Source organism: Lucilia cuprina, chromosome 4 (genome assembly GCF_022045245.1).
Source record: "Lucilia cuprina isolate Lc7/37 chromosome 4, ASM2204524v1, whole genome shotgun sequence".
NCBI lineage: Eukaryota > Metazoa > Arthropoda > Insecta > Diptera > Calliphoridae > Lucilia > Lucilia cuprina.
Window position 1 is genome coordinate 71,751,577 of NC_060952.1, and position 19,118 is coordinate 71,770,694.

The window sequence follows — 19,118 nt, forward strand, 5'->3', positions numbered from 1 at the left end:
ATGCAATGCACACGTTTTTTTACTAAAACATTTAATTTTTATTTTATTTTTTGTTTAAATATGGGATTTTATTTTTCAGTTAAATGTTTTTTATTAAACCTTGCCAGTTTGTTTTAGTTAATGACTTATTCTTCTTAGAATATTTTGTTTAGACATTAATATATTTGGTCATTAAAATCGTATAATGATCATTTTTTGTTTGGTTTAAGAAAAAACAAATTTAATTGTACCAGTTTGGTTTCAGCAGGTAGGTAGGAAGAGTTTAATTTTAAATATAATAAATAATGAATTGAAATATTTTTTTGCTAAATAAATTTTATAAATGTAAGTCAGTATAAATTGAAATGTCAATTAAATGTTAGATACATATTAAACCAAATAATAAAAATGCATTCAAATGTATTGTATTATTAAAGCTTTTACTTTTGTATAAATAAAAAATATATTACCTGCCATTAATGATCAAATGTCCTCTATGACTTTCGATCACTTCTATCTTTGTGATTCATTGTGATCTGTTTGTTTATACACAAAATCCCATAAGATCTTCTAAAGCGATTAAGCAATTTATCCAAAAATCATTTACCACCAATATATTTTTCTTACATATATTTTTTGCATCTAAATGAATCATTATCACGCAAAAACTATCACATGTCTAAAGGTGGCAGGCACACCACAATCCAAGCAAATATATCAGCATGGAGGCAACATCATTACTCCTCCACTTCTCAAAATCATCATAAAACACAAACAATTTAGTTTATTTTTCTTTGGCTCTATGCCAACCAAAAAATTATGATTATAAAGATTATTTGGAGACGAAAATGTCGACAAATCAGCGGAGAATATTTTTTGAAGATAAAAATAAAAGAAATGGCACGATTAACCGAAACACACAGATGAAACAAAAAATAAATAAAATAATGAAACGAAATGACAAACAAAAAATAATTAATGTATTTATAAATTCTATTCTTAAATTGAGAAAAAACAAATGACAAACTCAGGTAATCAACAGCTAGTGGTAACACATGCATATGGAATGGAATTTTTAACAGTGGTGGCCGTAATAATGTGGACAAATTTTTTTATTTTTGTTAATACGTTTTCCATTAGGTTATGTCCTCGTAATTTCAGAGTAAGTTGTTAACCCTTTCAGTCTTTTAACCAATTTATTTCATTTATTACACTTTTGTTACGCTGTCAATATAATCATTATCGATCAGTTTTGTGTTTTTACGATTTTCATCAATTACACTTTCGTCTATTAGACTATCGTAAATAATACTTTGATCTATTGACTATCTTCTATTATACTCTCATCTGTCGGTCTCTTTTTCTATTAGACTTTCGTGTGTATTCTCGTAGCTTTTAAACTCTATAAGAATCTCGCCTATTAAACTCTTGCCTATAATACTGTCGCCTATTAGACTCTGGTCAATAAGACTATTGTTTATTATATCCACAGCTTTTAGACTCTCATCTGTCAGTCTTTATTCTAATAAACTCTCGCCTATTAGACTCTCATCAATGAGACTCCCGCCTAAAGGACTCTCGTCTGTCAGTTTCATTTCCATTAGCCACTTATCTATGAGACTTTCGTATATTATACTATGGTCTGTTAGACCAAAAAACGTAATGAGCGCTCTCACGCATACGTATGCTCGCACATGTATAAAAAACAAAACCAGATAGAGAGACTCTATTCCATTCTCTGTATTAGCCTCTCGTCGGTTAGATTATAAGCAATTAAGCTCTCGTCTTTTATACTATCTTCAATTACTCTCGTTCATTTATCTCGCTATTACACTCGAGTCTGGATTATTTTCGATCGAAAACACTATAACAATACTTAACTTTAGATTTTGTTAAACACAGTTCCTTATTAAAAGAGCAAAACTAGATTTATCTCATGTTTTTGTTTTGCAATTTGTAGAAATTTAATTTCTTAATGAAATTCTTAACTGAAAGATTCCAGACGTCGTATAAATTTTATCATTTTTTATCAGTTGAATTGAATATTAATTTAAAACAACTTCATATTAAAACATTTATAAGATGCTTTCATTAAACAAATAAGAAAAGACTAGTTAATAGATTTAACCTTGGCAAATGAAATGTTGTTAATCAAAAGACAATGAAAAAGTCGAATGAAAAAAATAAAATAATATAAATAACAAGTTTTAGAGCCTAAATTTATTAACAAATTAGCATTTTTATATATAAAAAATTAATAAAAAACTAAAACTTTTAAAATAGATGACAAACATCTTTAAAATCAACAAATCTGACTTTAAATCCAAAAAAGCATGCTTTACCACAGATACATTCCGAATTTGTTGTTAACACCAGCTTAAGCCAACTGAAGATTTAATAACAACATGTGAAGGAAATTATAGTTATTTTGTTAACATTTTTTATTTGCTTTCAGTACATTTTGGTTATTTTAAGTAAATAACTATAAAACCTGTATCATAAAAATTTATTTGGCCATAATAAAAAAAATAAAATCTGTACCTAACAAAAAATATGTCATTTTAGATGAATTTGTTGGATATTTCATATAAATATTAAGTTAACTTTTTGTTTGGTTTTATTGCTTTTTTTAATATATGTACATCATCCATTTTTTAGAAAAAATTCTTAACTCTTACACACAAACATGTTTATCAAGAACATCTGTTTTGTTTCCGACAATAACTGATGAAAAAATATATAAAATAAATGAACTTAAAGAAAGATGAAAATAATAAAATTTAAATGACATAATAGATCTTGTATCTGTCATTCGGCAAGAAAACAAAACATATTTTCATAAACGAAATACAAATGTTCAAGATTCTTAGTTGACACTCTAGGGCGGGTATTTAAATTGGTTAAAGTCAAGAAACTCAAAAATTTTGTATTAAAAACTGCTTATTTAGTCGCCTTAACATTACTTTGTTGAGACAACTAAAATATTTTCCTTACACAATTTTTTGTTTATTTTACCATTAAACGTTCAGTTTAAATTCCTGTATTACATTAAAAATTTATTATTGCGACCTTTTCAATATTTAGAATATATTTTTTGTCTTTTATTTATAGTTTTTTATTTCTTTATTCTCCTTTGTAGTCTTTGGCTATATATCATATTTTTCATTATTCATTAATTTATTTCTGTGCGTTTGTTTATCTATGAGGTTCGAAACATTTTGACGTTAAACACTTGTTTAAAATGATGTTTAAATTTAATGGCCCAAAATTAATTATATTGAGGAGATGTTGTTCTTATGTACATGTATTTTTTTAGTATTTTTAATTTTTTTTTTTTTTGCTATTTTCCATAAATATTTTCCCAGCCATCTATTTTAGTTCATTTTGAAGTGAAATAAATTGTTTGAAATGTTTATAATTGAAAATATCATTATTTCAGGGTTTTTCTTTTAAACATATATTATTTTTGTTATAATGAAAAATTAGACATAAATTAGTTAAAAAAATAAATTAATTTTATTGGGGGAATATTTAAAATTTTCTAGATAAATTTATGTGGCCATTAAACAATTGTTTTTGCAAGCTTAAGGTAAATAAATATGATGAGGCCAATTGCCAGTATTTATGGTGTTTTTTTCAGAGAAATTGATTTTATTATACAAGTTATATGGGCATTTCCACCGAAAAGTTCACAAATTTATTCTTAAAGTGTCCACTCTCTTGCTTACAAAGGGCACACTAAAGTAACGATAGTCTTTACCTTCGTTTACAAAGTGTACATCTGTGACGAAAGATGAATAGAGCCACAAGGTGGATAGACGCCTTCGGATGTATTGATTCTTTGTCAAACTGCTGAGTTCTCATTTCCTTTCACTCTCACATCATTTAGTTTCTCATTATAATAATATATTGTAAAGTATTTTAAATATAAACGATTCTATTAACAAAATTATTTAAAAAATTATTATGCTCCTTTTTTTCTTGTCAATAGGGCTATTTTCTTTTAGACTTAATTCCGTTAAACTTCTGTAATTAGACTTTCGTTTATTAGTCTATAATTCTATCTATTATAAGTATTCCCTCCATAAGACTGTAATGTGTACACTCTCTTGTATTGTTCTTTTGTCTATTAGGTTCTTGAATGTAAGTCTTCCGACTATTAGATTTTTGTCTGTTAGTCTGTCTATTTTTCGATAAGACTCTTGCTTATTAGACAATCGTCTATTAAACTTTTATATATAGAAGACAATTGTCTGAAAGACTCCCGACTTTAAAACTCTTATTTATAAGACTCTCGTCTTTAAGAATCTCTACAAGACTTTCATCAATGAGACTCTCGTATATAATACTCTCGTCTATAAGACTTTTGTCACTTAAACCAAGACTATTTATTGTACTTTGTAGACTTAGACTTTTCTATATTGTATTATACTATCGTCTATTAGTCTATATTCTATTAAATTCTTCTTTATTAGTCTAAATTATATTTATCTCTCTTTTAATGAAAATTTGTCTATTAGTCTCTAGCCTATTTGACCATCGACTGTTATACTCACGCCCAATTAACTTTTGTTTTTAACTACCTGGCTCTCTTCAATTCTTCTATTCAATCTATATTTTTTCGTCTTTAAAACTTTCTCTTAAAAAAACAATATCAAAACTTTAGCCTAGTTGTTTAAACTCCTATATGTATGCTATACATTTTATATATGCATATTTTTTTTTTATAAAATAATCTCGAATCGAAAGAAATAGAGATTACGAGTTAACATTACACATCCATATTTTCACTCTAAACTAAATTAAAATTCCGACTAGTGCTAATGAATTCTATTTGTTGTGAAATTCACCAGAAATAAACCAAGTCACACAACTAGAAAAAAGTGCAAAAATAATTTGCCAAAAGTTTATTTTCTTCGCATTTCATGTCACCAAAAACACCAGCGAAAAAATAATATACAAATTATGGTTGATATTTAGATATAAAAAAATGTGTACTATTTTTTGTGTAGCTTTAACAGAGGACCCTGAGAAGTACTACAAAAAATAAAAGATCAAAACAAAATTAAGGTCAAACTTGGCAAAAATAATAACAACAAAAGGAACGAAAACTAAATTTAATATTTTTTATACTCAACCAACCAACAACTAGCCCATTTTTTGAAAACCACAACCAGATTATATTTTTTTGCTTCGTATTTAAATTTTTAAGAAAGAAAGAAAGTAATGCAATGTTGCAAAGAACAGTTGTGCAAAAGAAACGAAGGGGGTAAAATGAATTAATAAACTCAAGTTGAATTTGAAAAATGTACAAAATATATAACAACAACAAAAAAAAAGAAACAGAAAAATTATACATCAAGAATTATAAAGTGCAAATAACGGTACTAAGAGAATCATACTTGGGAAAAAATCTGCCCTGCAACAACTTTAACAAAATGAAGAATAAAATTAGGCAACAAAACTGCACATGAGAAAGCCAGTTGCAGAAAAGTAAAAGTGTTAACTCTTATTCATATTTTTAGTTTTTGAAATGTTTTCTACTTTTTTTATGTGAACTTCGAAGAGCTTAACTATAAATTTTCTACCTAAAATAAAAACCCACTCTTTCAAAGCCCAGCTTACTGTCCCCTCTACTTTAAAATTTTTCCCATCTACTTTTCACTTTAAGCCAAGAAGATTATAACTTTGGTAGCATTAAACCGTTAAGCAAAGAATACAAAAGACAACAAAAAACTTGCAATATAAACTGGTTGGTTGAGTTTTTTTTCAATAATTTTTTTTGCACCAAGAACTGGTGAAATTGCATTTTTATTCTTTACTTGCTGAAGAACAAGAAAGTAGCTGTGACAGTGACTGCTGCAGCAGGAAAAAGAGAAACTAAATTACAACCAGAATATTTACACAAATAAAGCAATAAAGAAAAAAAGAAAAACAACTGAGGGGAAAAAAAGAAATCATTAAAAAATATTTTTCAAACCAGAGGCCCAGCCAGTCTCAAAGAACTTTTTGCACACGAAGTGCTAAACATGACTTCATGAAAAAGGTAATAAAGTGTTAAGAAATCGTTTGTTTTTTGTTGTTTTCTTATAATTTATAAGTGACATGACACAATACCATCAAAAGATACATAGACAAAGTGGGAGAAAAATAAAATACAATGAAATTACAGAACAGTGGAAAAAGTTGAGCGAATTTTTCCCAGGTTCCTACTTTAACCCTTGTTCTTGTAGACACTTCGTTATTGATTATTCGGTATTTAAGTCAGAAAATTATTCGATTATTTTGTCACAATTGAAAATGACTAGCCACATAAGAAAACATTTTGTGGAATCTTATTTGTTAAGCCGTAAGTTATACAAAGTCTCCCAGTACCTCACTACCATCATCTTTCATACAACAAGTGTATTTTATATAAAATTTTAGCTTACTCGAATTGCGATCTGGACCTTTCTAAACACAATACGACTTTGATCTAGCATTAGCTTTTGCCGAGCTTCTGACAGAAGTGTTTGTTGTTTTTCGAAAGATTTTCTTTTCGATCAAGGTTTTTCTTCATAGCTGAAGTATTCTTTATACGCTTAGACTACGTGGGCGTAACCGGTAGATCGATGTTCGAATTTATCAAATAAGCCAAAGAGAACACAATGGGGTAAATCTGGTCTGAATAGAGTTTTCTCTGAACATACCTAGATAAGAAATTTAGGAAAATTCTCATTCATCCGACAGACTCATAGAGAACAAAATCCGACACCATCATTCTAGATAATACCCAGAGACACCGACCCCATCTCATATCATTTCAAGAAATATCCGAGGAGGGTAATTCGTTATGTCTGTCTAAAAAAATGTCTGCAGAAGTTGTCAAGAAGGTTAAGGATCAGCAGAGATTCGAAACGCTAAATTGCAACTTTCAGAAATTGTTGGACTTATACGAATGATAAATCAATTCAGTTGTATAATTAACTGGCTTCTACACGAATCAAAATCTGCTTCAAAGTTTACTGAACCTTCTCACAAATTGAATACTTTTGATGCACCCAAGTGAGTTCCAAGTATATAGTATAACCTAACATATAAAATTACTAGGTATAGTCTTTGTCAATTTGTTCCAAAAAAAAACCCTTTTTTATACAACCATTTTCATTTAATTTAAACCACTTTTGATAAATTTTTCTTAATCTTTCATCAAACTTGACACAATTTTATTATTAATGTTTTTTTCAAACCTGGCATCATAAATCTCATCTCAGAAATAACTGACACACTTTTAGTCCAATTTTAATACACTTTTTTCTTAAAAAAAAAACAAATAAAACAATAACAAATTGTTGTCAAATTTGATGGCTAATAAAAGGTGTGTGTGTGGCTTATTTATCAAAATTTTGTTCCATCAACTCGTAAATCTAGACCACTGTGCGTGTCATGAATGTTAAGTTTGGAATAAGACGAAAGGGAATAAAATAAAAACATTATTCTGAATCAAAATAATTCAACGAGCTACAATAATAATAATAAACTTCTTTTTTTCAAGTTTTATTATACTTGTTGTTGTTGCTGTTATTATAACATACATTTACCGTTATGTTGACCGATTATTTAACGGTTATTGTTATAAGAATGTTGTTGTTGTATGTCGCCTTTTTTATATACAAATGTTTAATTTTTTTCTCTCTGTTTTTGTTGCTTTTGTCTTTATGAAAAGAATCAAGTTTTTTTTTTGCTAAATCTTATTAAAATATATAGAACTCTTTAGAAGAAGAAGAAAAAAACTTCTAAACAAATTATTTAATGGCGAGAATTTTAAAAGAGTTAAGTTACCAGTAGTTGAAGTATCAACACACAGTAGTTTTCATTAATAAGTACTAAATGCTAATATTTTTTTAGACGTGTTTCGAATTAATTATTATTGGTTCTTATATTCCAACCCACTCATGTGTTTGTTGTAACACACATTTGTGTTTTTAGTTTTTTGTTTTAGCCTCAAGTAAAAAATATGTCTAATGCAAAAAATACTTTAATTTTAAATTGTCCAAATATTTATTTCTCTTTATTTAGAAACTTCAGACTTGCCGGTACGTGTTTGATTTTTTGCAATTTTTTTTTTTTTTTGTACAAATATGTTGACAAACAACAATTTTTAATGGAAATTAATTTACATTTCTCCTTTTTACATTTATTTAATTTTTTTTCCTTGGCAAAGCGACATCATTTAAATTTTTTTTAAAGTGAAGACTTTTTTGCACGGTACTTTGTTTAATTAAAGTTTGAAACAAGTTTCGCCAGAAATTGCTTTGTAAGTGTTTTTTTTTGGTCTACCGCTAGAAAGATTTTTAAAAATTAATAAAAATATTATGACCAAAAATATTAATTTACAAAAAATGAGTCTTAATTAACAAGATAACCTTTTTTACTTTCGTTTTTATAAAAAACCTTAATTTTTCTAACTTCCAAATGAATGTGGAACGTTTTTCACTTCCAAAATTTGCAATAATTGAAGATCGCTTTCATTTCAAGTTATATCTAAGATTTATAAACTCTTCCCATTTTAAAAGTAAATGAATATTATTTACATATCCAGCTTCCACAGCAAATCTCGGGTCCAATTTCTATTTATTTTTGAAATACAACTTCCAAAGTAATCTTTTTTCTTAAGCAAAAGCGGTTTTGTGTGTTTTAACTGCTGAATTTTAAAAAACGATCGTAGATTGTAATATTCAAAACAATCGTAGATCGTTTTTGAAAAGAAATTTGCCATCATATGGATATTTTATAGATACATGTTTAAACATATTTTCAAAATATCGCAGCATCTTCTTTATTCTTTCATTTCTCTAATAAACGTTGGTCTATTATATTTTGAATGTTTGTGTTTGTCTTCCAATAACTGAATCCAATAACGAAACTATCTCTACAAACATTATTTTATTCGGAAGTTTGGCGATATTTTAAGGTTCAGATAATACTGAACCAAGTTAATCCAAGGTTCGTTTCCACGACAATTAGATCTACGCTCCGGAACGACTCGAATCATACTCGACCAAAGGTTGTCAACCCAGCGACAGTTGAGTCATTCAAAGGATTTCTCACTAGCAAACAGTCGAAACAATTACAACAAATAAAAGTTCAACTAAATCACTAACCAACATTATCTAAATGTCCATACAGTCAAATAAGTATTTATTGTCCATTTCATGTTTTGCAAGCATACAGAAAGCGCATTTTAAATTCGACTTACTCCTCTAAAACAGTTTTTTTTCTATTCGATAACTGACTCGTTTATGTGTATACAACTGTTGGCACTTTATTTTTATGGTCAACGCGAAGTTGCAGCCAACTTAATATGGTTTTTAAAGAACGAGTGAAAAAAAAAATACAAACGTTTTATGACAACTACTCCGACGTCATTGTCGTTGTTTTAGCGAGAAAAAATGTACATGCTAAACTTGTGGCAGGTAACAAGAAACATGGAATGAAAATCTAGGCTAAACTAGAGAAATTTATATAAATCCCCATTTACTTCCGTTGAGTTGTTAGTTGTTTTTTTTCTTCTAGGTTTGCAGTTACTTTCTAATAAATATTTTGTTTTTATTTAATGTGACTTGTTATTATTTATTACTGTTGGCTTTATGGCCACTTTTTCATACTAAACTGATTTTAATGAATTTTAAGCTAATTATTACATTAACATGGTTGTAATAACTTCAAAGTTATAACACTTTTAATTTTTTAGGGGAGGGGGAAGGAGTAGGAAACATAAAATACTAGGTTTGAAAGCTATCAATTAAAGTGTATGCAAAATTTGAAAATAGCAATTTTGAATTTTATTATATGTAATAAGCATGGTTTACTATAAAAAGAAAGTATAGTTATTTTAAAACATTTAAGAGTTTTTCATGCGAGGTGAAGATACACAGAAAAAACTTACATTGAAAAGTAATGATTTAAAAATCTAAAAAAAAACTTTTTCATTTCTTAGTCGTTAGAATTTGAACTTATTATTTTAACAACTTGATGATGTTGGAGGCAAGTACTTACAACGCATGATTACAAATCACAACTTACATAAGTGCTTACCGAATTCGAACCTGGATTTCTTCTTTCTCTGTGTGTAAATATGCAAATATAACTACAAAACTCTAAATAAAGTACTAACTTACATATATAATACATTTCATTATAAGAGTACTTAAAAGTAATCTAGACGGTAATTAGAAGTCATTGATAAGTAATTTTTTGTGTAAGTAGAGGCCATTACTGAGTCTGCTGGTTACATATTCTTTATAGAACCTAACAGTTTTGCAATGAAATTTTAATAAAAAAATAAAACTTAATTATAAACGCATTTTTGCTTTACTCATTCGCTTTTAAATACCCACCGTAGACAGTGGCAATTTTACGTATTTATTTTTTTGCTGAGTTGTTATGGCGGAAGTGCTACCATTTATTTATTAATGTCTCAATTTAACCTTTCTCGTTATCTTTAGCTCTTTTTTTTCAAAGTATTATGAATATTAAGTTATTTAAAATATTTTTTTTTTGCTGTTTTACAACCTTGACCTCCCACTGTGATTTTATGCAGTTTTAGACAATTTTTTTATTTATAAAAAAATTAACAGTTTATTTTTTTTCTCTTCTTTTAACTCAACACGACATTTTTGTTTATTATTTATCGTTAATAAATTTAATTTAAATGTTTATGCATTTTATATGATAAATTATTTGTCTTTTAAATTTACAAATAACAGTTTTGTTTCTTTTCTCAAAAAAATATGCAAATTTTTTCTTAATTTGATTTATTTTATTTAAATCATTTAAATGATATTTTAATGCTGGGCAAATCAATCATAAATTATATTTTGAAAATTAAATCTAAAAGAAAAAAATGATAAAATATGAGGCTAAAGGAGAAGACGAAAAAAAGATTTATGTTTCTTTAATACTAACAGTAAAATGTGCTAGAGACAGTATTTATTTAAATAAAATAAATTGAAATTTAAATTATAAAAAAAAACTAAACAGTTTTTTGTTAAAATAGATTTTAATCTTATTATAAATCAATTAATATTATATTTATGCATTAAAAAAAATTAAATGAGAAGGTCGGACTAACGTCTGCATTATTTAAAGAATAAGAAGTCAAAATAGCAAAAACATTTACTACTTTAATTTTAATTAATTGATTAAAAACTAATTTGGAATGCAGCTGTTTAAATAATTAATGGATTTATTTTGAATTAAGTAAAGCTCAAGGGTGTTTTATAAAATGCTTTAGATTAAATAAAGAAAGCATGATTTCAATGTACACTCATCGAAGCTGTCAAATATGTATTTATTTATGACTTTTAAAATCGTTTAAGAATATTTAAGGCAAGTACACCTTTACATCGTTAAAGGACATAAAATGTAACATATTTTTAGGCGCTTTTTAAATATATAGCCTACTTTTCAGTAAATGTCTTTTTCTTTTACTATCTTTTATGAAATAAATATTCATAGCCTATTTTTAGGCATTACTACTCTCTGTCCAAACATTTCAAATAACCATCAAGCGGTTGTTTTCAATTCTTTTTTTTCTTCTCCTTAAAAATATTTTTAATATTTTCATAATATTTAAGCTTTGTGTGATTTGTTTTACAAGCATTTTTTTCTCAGCAGTTGCTTTATTACCCGACAGCTGTCAACAGTTTTATTTTAATAGAAAAAATATTTATTTTTGCTCCTTTTTTACTATAAAACAAGATAGCAAAAAAAGCACTTCTTAATATGTATAAATAGCGAAATAAGGCGAAAAACTCTTACTATATAGATGTGCTTGCTCTTCAAACGACTTTTATTGCTTGATAATATTCAAACCATATTGTGTCATGTTGTTAGAATATTTTAAAAATACTAAAAGAAAATATAACAAAAAACACGCAACAGAACAGAAATTGTATTTGAGAAAAAATAACTAGAAACTGGAGAGATTTTGATGATGACATGATGACTAAAAAGTAGGTGGGGCCCACAACACAAAATTGTTGTTGTAATGGAAGAAGTAGCTTAAGCATCCTCATCATCTTCATAGTCCTTCAAAACACAACATAACAAAAACAGTTTATATAACAAAATCCTACAACAACAGCAAAAAAAAGTTTAGTACAAAAATAAAAGCAGCAAAAATGGAAGTTGTAGTAGTTGTAGCAATCATGCTAGCAGTAGTAGTAATACAACACAAACGATGACATTGATTGATGATGATTAACAATGTTGCAATTTTTATTGCTTTAATTTTATTCCAAACAATTTTATTATAGAAATATAAATATATTTTTTCTTTTTCACAACTTAGAACAACATGCAAGAACAAACAGAAAATTATTATACAATCTAAATAGAGTACAACATTATTCAGCAGGCTATTTTATTTTACTTTTTTTTGCAAGATATTTTCTTGCTTGAAAAGACACAAAAATGACGTTTATATAGTTTGTTTTTGAATATGATCGAGCATCTTAAAGTATGATATAGATATTGTGTGCAAAAAATTGCAATAAAACTTGTGTTTATATAAAATTGATATTATATATTAAACTTGTTTATATTTTATGTATAAAATTAATTTCATAAAGCTAAGAAAACTCCCGAAAGTATGTTAATAATTTTATTTAAAAACAAGTTTAAATAATTGGTTTATTGTGAATGGTTTATTTTGAGTTTCATTAAGTTAATAAGACTACTAAAACTATGCTATGTTTCATTTAGATGCTCGTAAAGTGTGCTGAAGTTTTCCCCGGTTTTCATTATTGTTTAATAAAGATATTGGTAGTTTATTGTTGAATTTTTTAAATAAAAAATGTTTTTAATAAACCAAAAATAAACTATTAATATTTTTAGGAATATGACTTTTATACAAAAGCCCAAAAGTACGCAATGAAAAGGATTTTTTACAAGAACGTTTTAACATTATTTTAAACATTTTAAAACTCTTAAAAAAGTATGTTTTTTTAGATATTCGAAAAGTATGCTAAAGTTTATCCTCACTTTTCAAAATTGTCCAATAAAGTTATTAATGGTTTATTGTAAGAATTGTTCGTGTAAAATGTGCTTAATAAAACAAAAATAAATCATTAACATATTTATGATATACAAAAGCTCAAAAGTATGCAAATGTACAAAAACAGTCATATAAACATATTAAATTTTTACAAATATCGACAAAAACGTTTCAACAATCTTTCAAACATTTCTTTAAAATTTCTCTTTAAATGTTCTATATTTTATCTTTTAATACTTTATTCAAAAAAAATTAACATTTTATTTCTAAATTGAAAAGCTTTCAAAAAAATGTATAATTCTTCTGTTCATAATACACTTCAATGCATCTTTTCGTTTGAAAACTACAAAAACCAAACCAAACATGTCTTGTCTTGTATTCATTACAAATTAATCTAAAATGTTTCCACCTTAACAAATTGCTTAATGAAATGTATATTTTCTTCTATATTTTATTCTCCATTTCAATGTTTTTTTTTTTTTTTAATATTTTTTGTCGGAGCTTATAAAATTATCTCTATTTATATGTCATAGACACAAATAGCCTGAAAATATGCTGTAAATAAATGCAAGTAGCAGCAAAAGTCGTTGTAGTAGTAGTAGTGGCAGCCAACAAAGGAACATACATACATTTGCAATTATATTAAATTTAACTTAATTAATTTCATTTCTTTCTCCTTTGTTCATTCGTTTAATTGAAATAATTTACTTTTCACTTAAATGCACATGGATAATAATGGTAGCAAGACATAACATGGGCATAAAATATATATGTTTTATTTTAAATTTTCCTTAGTAGATACACGATTAGACCGACCTTAATTATCAATGTTTTGACCATGGTTTATGAAGGAAGGATGTACAAAAAGTATAATATGTAAGAAATAATGCTATTTATAGTTTAATAGGTTAAAAAAATATGTATATAATTTTTGTAGATCATAATATGAATTATTAAATTAGGAGCTTATAAAGTTTAGAAAGTTTTGCCTATATAGAAGGAAACATATTTTTGTACAATAAAGCATGCTTACAGCTCAAATTTTCATGGTTTAATATCGATCAAGTCTTAATTATTAGTCTATTGTTGCTACACACTACTTTTAAGTCAATAGTGTTTCTCCTATATTTACATTCATTGCGGATCCTTTTGACGTGAACAGTTTTATCTTGTATTTTAACGAGTGAATAAAACTCCTTAAGGTAGGCAATGCATAATTTTCTAATGTAAAGCTCGAAAGTATGGAAATTGAAAAATAAAAGATCATTGAGGAAAATCTAACAATTTTAAACTATTTATGATGTAAGATCTAATAAAGCATAGCAATCCCTAAACTTTTTATCCAATATTACCGCAAAGATAAAACATTTTCCCAAGAGTATGCTATTTTTCTTCTATAAAACATATTGACGTTTCATAATTAACTGTCTATTTTAATTAGCTATATTATTTAAAATTATTTATCTATGTTAAAACCCACTTAAAATAGTATTGTTTTATAAAACAGCAACTCAAACTCTAAAGCATACATTAAAGATTTTTATAATTTGTAGCATATTTTTATGAGCTGAATTGAAAACAATTTATGAAAAATTTCATTATAACATTAAAACATTACTTACACATACACACACTATCAGCAATACAAAACTTTAACAGATTGACATTTTAATAGAATTTCATTCAATATTTCATATCACTTTACAAACCAGCATTTTACTAGACAAAAGATGAACAAAAATATTGTCAAAACCGAACGAAGAAAAAAACTGAAAATAATAATAAAATAACATGGAAATTAATTTAACATTTTGTGATTGATTGTAAAGTAAATTTTGCACACAAAAAAAAAAAACATAAAATGCTAAAGAGCCAAAAAATATATACATGTATATAAAAAAGAAAGAAAGAAAAATGGCAAGGGAAATTTCCCAATATTCTATTGACATTGTGGTACATAACAACCAACATCATTTGTAGTTAAGGTTTCTGTTCTGATATAGCTGCACATCAACACAAAAAATATACATACATATAGACGAGTGAATGATAAATGACAGTAAAATAAATAAATCTGTGTACTAAATATACAACTAAGTAAAAGCTTAAAACAGAAGCATTACACAGTAGTAGGGATTGGGGGGCGAAGTTGCGCTTATAAAAATATTTTCACTACAACGTTATTATTCCTCCTTTGCTACGCTAAAATTAGACTATAGAATTTTTGCAACACCATCATACTATCATACAGCATTGAAAAACAGTACAGACAATTGAATTTTTAATTGAGTTAACAATAAGTTTGAGCACCTAGAACAAAAAAAAAAAGAAGTAGAAAAACATTCTATGTTTGTACGAGTTGAAGTTGAATAAACTTTTTTGTTCCTTTTTTCATACAAGACAACATGAACAAATTGAATTTACCTTTAAAAAGTATAGAATAGAAAAAAGAAGAAAAAAACACAAAAAAACTGTAAAATAAACAGACTTTTATTGATAGACATGTAGACAACATGATAGTGGATGTATTACCATGTCTGAAAAGTAATCAATACTCGATGAAAAGATGTTGCAATGTTCCATAAGAACCTGAACACGAACATGAGCATGAACTAAGAAAAATTTAATAAATAAAAGAAATTTTATAATAATATTCATTGTTTAGGAAAATGTAAAATTGAATTTGTTGTAGATATGTATTAAAGAGTTTTTTACATGAATTTGTTTAAAGTTTTAAATAAGTTTGGGAATTGTATTAGGGTTTTAGGTTTTTTGGTAGTACTACATTTCCAGTCGGCAGCATTAAGAATGCACTCTTTTCCCGATAAAAAAAATTGCTGCTATCTTGAGCGTATGTTGCATTTTGAATTCAATTAAAAAGGTTTATTGGATAGCCGTAGGAAGGGGTTTTAAGTTTTCAGTCACTCCAATCACCGACTTGTAATCCATCGGCTTTATGTCATCATGCTCATACACAGTGTGACACTTTTTGACGTGTCATGATGAAACATCACAAACTTTCTTAAATATTGTTATTTACACTTTTCAAGTAGTGCTTTTTCCCTCAATTTCCCAGTTATTCCATGTTCTTTAGTTTCTCCATTTGCAAAGTTAATCATTGTTTATAACTCATTAAATTTTAATATCGATTATTTGTTTCCTCTATTTTTCCAGAAATTGTGTTCGTTTGTACATTTTTTAAATCAATCTCAACATTCTAGCAAAAACTCGCTCTCTGGTTAATATTTTCTCTGGCTCTTTTTATTATTAAAACAAAAAAAAAACTTACTCAACAACTTCTTTGTAAGCGAAATTGCAAGTACTTCTTTCACCCGCTATTAAGAGAGTGTAGAAGTACTTGCATCCAATGTCATAACTGTGTTAAAATACTGAGTTAAAATACTAATGAAATACTAGCCAATAACAACAGCACTAGTGTGTTGTAATTGGCTAGAAACATGAAATTAAATATGTGGAGCCTGGTTTAAGTTAGAAGCCATAAAAGGAAACTTTTTGGTACTTTTTCGTTTTTTCAAAAGGTACTTTTAGAATATTTTATAATATTAAACCTAGGAACATGAAATTAAGTACATATGTAGATTCGGAATTAGATGAGAACCCAAAAAAGTTGATTTTTTGTGCTTTTTCGTTTTTCAAAAGGTACTTTTTGAGTTTTCTTTAGTAATGAACGTAGAAACATAAAATTAAGTATGTAGAGTCCGAATTAGACAAGAACACGTCAAAGACGATTTTTTGGTACTTTTTCGTTTTACAAAAGGAGCTTTTTGAATTTTCTATAATATTGAACCTAGAAACATGGAATTAAGTATGTAGAGTCGAAATTAGACGAGAACCGGAAAAAGTAAACTTTTTGGTACTTTTTTGTTTTTAAAAAGGTACTTTTTGAATTTTCTATAATATTGAACCTAGAAATATGAAATTAAATATGTAGAGTTGGAATTAGGTGAGAACCGGAAAAAGTGCACTTTTTGGTACTTTTTCGTTTTACAAAAGGTACTTTTTGGGTTTTCTATAATAATGAACTTAGTAACATGAAATTAGGTATGTAGAGACCGGATTAGACAAGAGTAAATCGATAGGAATTTTTTGACACTGTTTCGTTCTGCAAAAGGTACTTTTTGAATTTCCTATAATATTGAACCTAGAAACATAATATTAAGTATGTAGAGTCGGAATTATGTGAAAACCGGAAAACTTGAACTTATTGGTATTTTTTTCCTTTTTTTTAAATTTTCCATATGTCATTTTTCAAAATTTGGTGAAATATTTAAGAAAAAAAACCTTCAATATTTTTCGAAATATGTAAAAATAAGTATTTTGCGGTTTAGTTTTGTGCGTTCATTCTCTATATCAATTATGGTTCATATGCATTGTTCAATTTTAAGTTTTGATCGAATTTCATTTCTTAGCATTTTCATTTTTCACTTTATATTTAATCTATATCGAAATTAAGGTTCATATTTTCAACTCAGTCGTGAGTACTCTAACCATTCCATTTCTAAATCGTTGGTGGCACTTTAACACATCCCATTTCCCATCAAATCTGTTATAAAACTTGTAATTACGACTTAATCAATTACTTCCTTATCTCAAGCAAAACTTATACTTTTAGAGACGAAGAGAAAACAAACTGTACTAAAAAATAATTCAACAAATTTGTTAAATCGTTCTTTAAACCAGTCACAATCTTAAATAGAAAGTTTGAAAAGCTTAAATTTCTATAAATTTTTCTTAAGCCATTTCTTAAATATGTATGTTTGTATGTTGTTTAGAATATAAATTTGTTATTCAATTCTAAAGGTTAAAAACATTAAAGCCAAATTTATTTATACATTTGCAAATTTTTTAACTAATTTAACGGTTTCTATTCTTGAACGTCAGAAACAAACAATGAAACAAAAAAACAAAAACATAGATGACACACAAAAGAAATAGATAAACTAGAATGGAAAGACAATAAAATTTGTATTCACTTCATTAGCATGTGATTCCATCGCTTTTTTAATTCATAAATTTCTTAAATAAAAAGTCTTAGAAAAATGATGTAATAAAAATATTGTATGATGATTATGGCTTGAAAGTAGCCAATAACAACAACATACTAACCAGCATGGGTTTTGTTAGTGTTGTTGCGGTGCTTTTAGTGATTAATAAACTTTGTTTTGAAAAGAAATTAACCATTTACCACAAATTATTTAACTTTTTTCCTTATGTATGTATATATTTTTTTCTTTTTTGGTATTTGCTAATGTATTTTTCATACATATTTTTTCTTTCTATTTTTTATTTTTTGTTAATTTAATAGTAAAAGTTTAGTTTAAGCTTGGCTTAGTAAAAGGTGGGTTCACTGAACTTTTACCAGTTTAGGTAATGGTAGTTTGTGGGGTCTTGTGTTAATTTAATGTTTCGAATATCTAATTAGTTTAGAAGTTTATGTTTGTTTATGTGTGTTTGTGGCTTTGTATTTGTATTGATTTTAATAATTATTGCTTATTATTATTTCTATTTTCATAAATTTAAATATGAAAGGTGGAGATATTAGTTTTTTTTTGTTATATTAAAATTGTTTGATTTGTTAATATACATTTAAGTTAAATGTTAAAGGTGTTTGAAATAAGTAAAAGTATTAATTGAATAATTTTGTTAATAGTTTACATTTGCTTTAGATATCCCTTCTAAAACAAATTTTAATCAGTCATAATTCGGTTATTTTATTGGGAGGTTCACAAAAAATTTTATTAATTGAAAGTGACTCAATTTAATAGATATATGATTAAGGTTATAGCTCTTTCGACTTTTGAAAATGGTAAAAATTTGTATCATTTCGATAACAAATGAATCTGCATTATGTTAATTATGTGCAATACAATAAAACATTATTTAAGCTTCTGTTCTTTTGTTTACTGGGAGATAGACAAGTAACGATTGTCTTCTATCTGTACAACAATGTGTTCATTCGTCGCGAATGTTCCAATTTAACAGGCATGGGGATAATGATTGCACAATGTAATTAATTACTTAGTCAATTACAATTACTTGTAATGTGTAACTTGGCAATAACAAAATACAATTAAACAGA

General features: G+C 26.7%; 1 protein-coding gene across 12 annotated transcripts in view; it reads left to right on the forward strand.

Annotated features, from left to right (window-relative positions):
* Positions 1-19,118, forward strand: part of LOC111690812 (maternal protein pumilio) — a 352,313-nt gene that overhangs the window by 224,550 nt on the left and 108,645 nt on the right. The window lies entirely within an intron of this gene.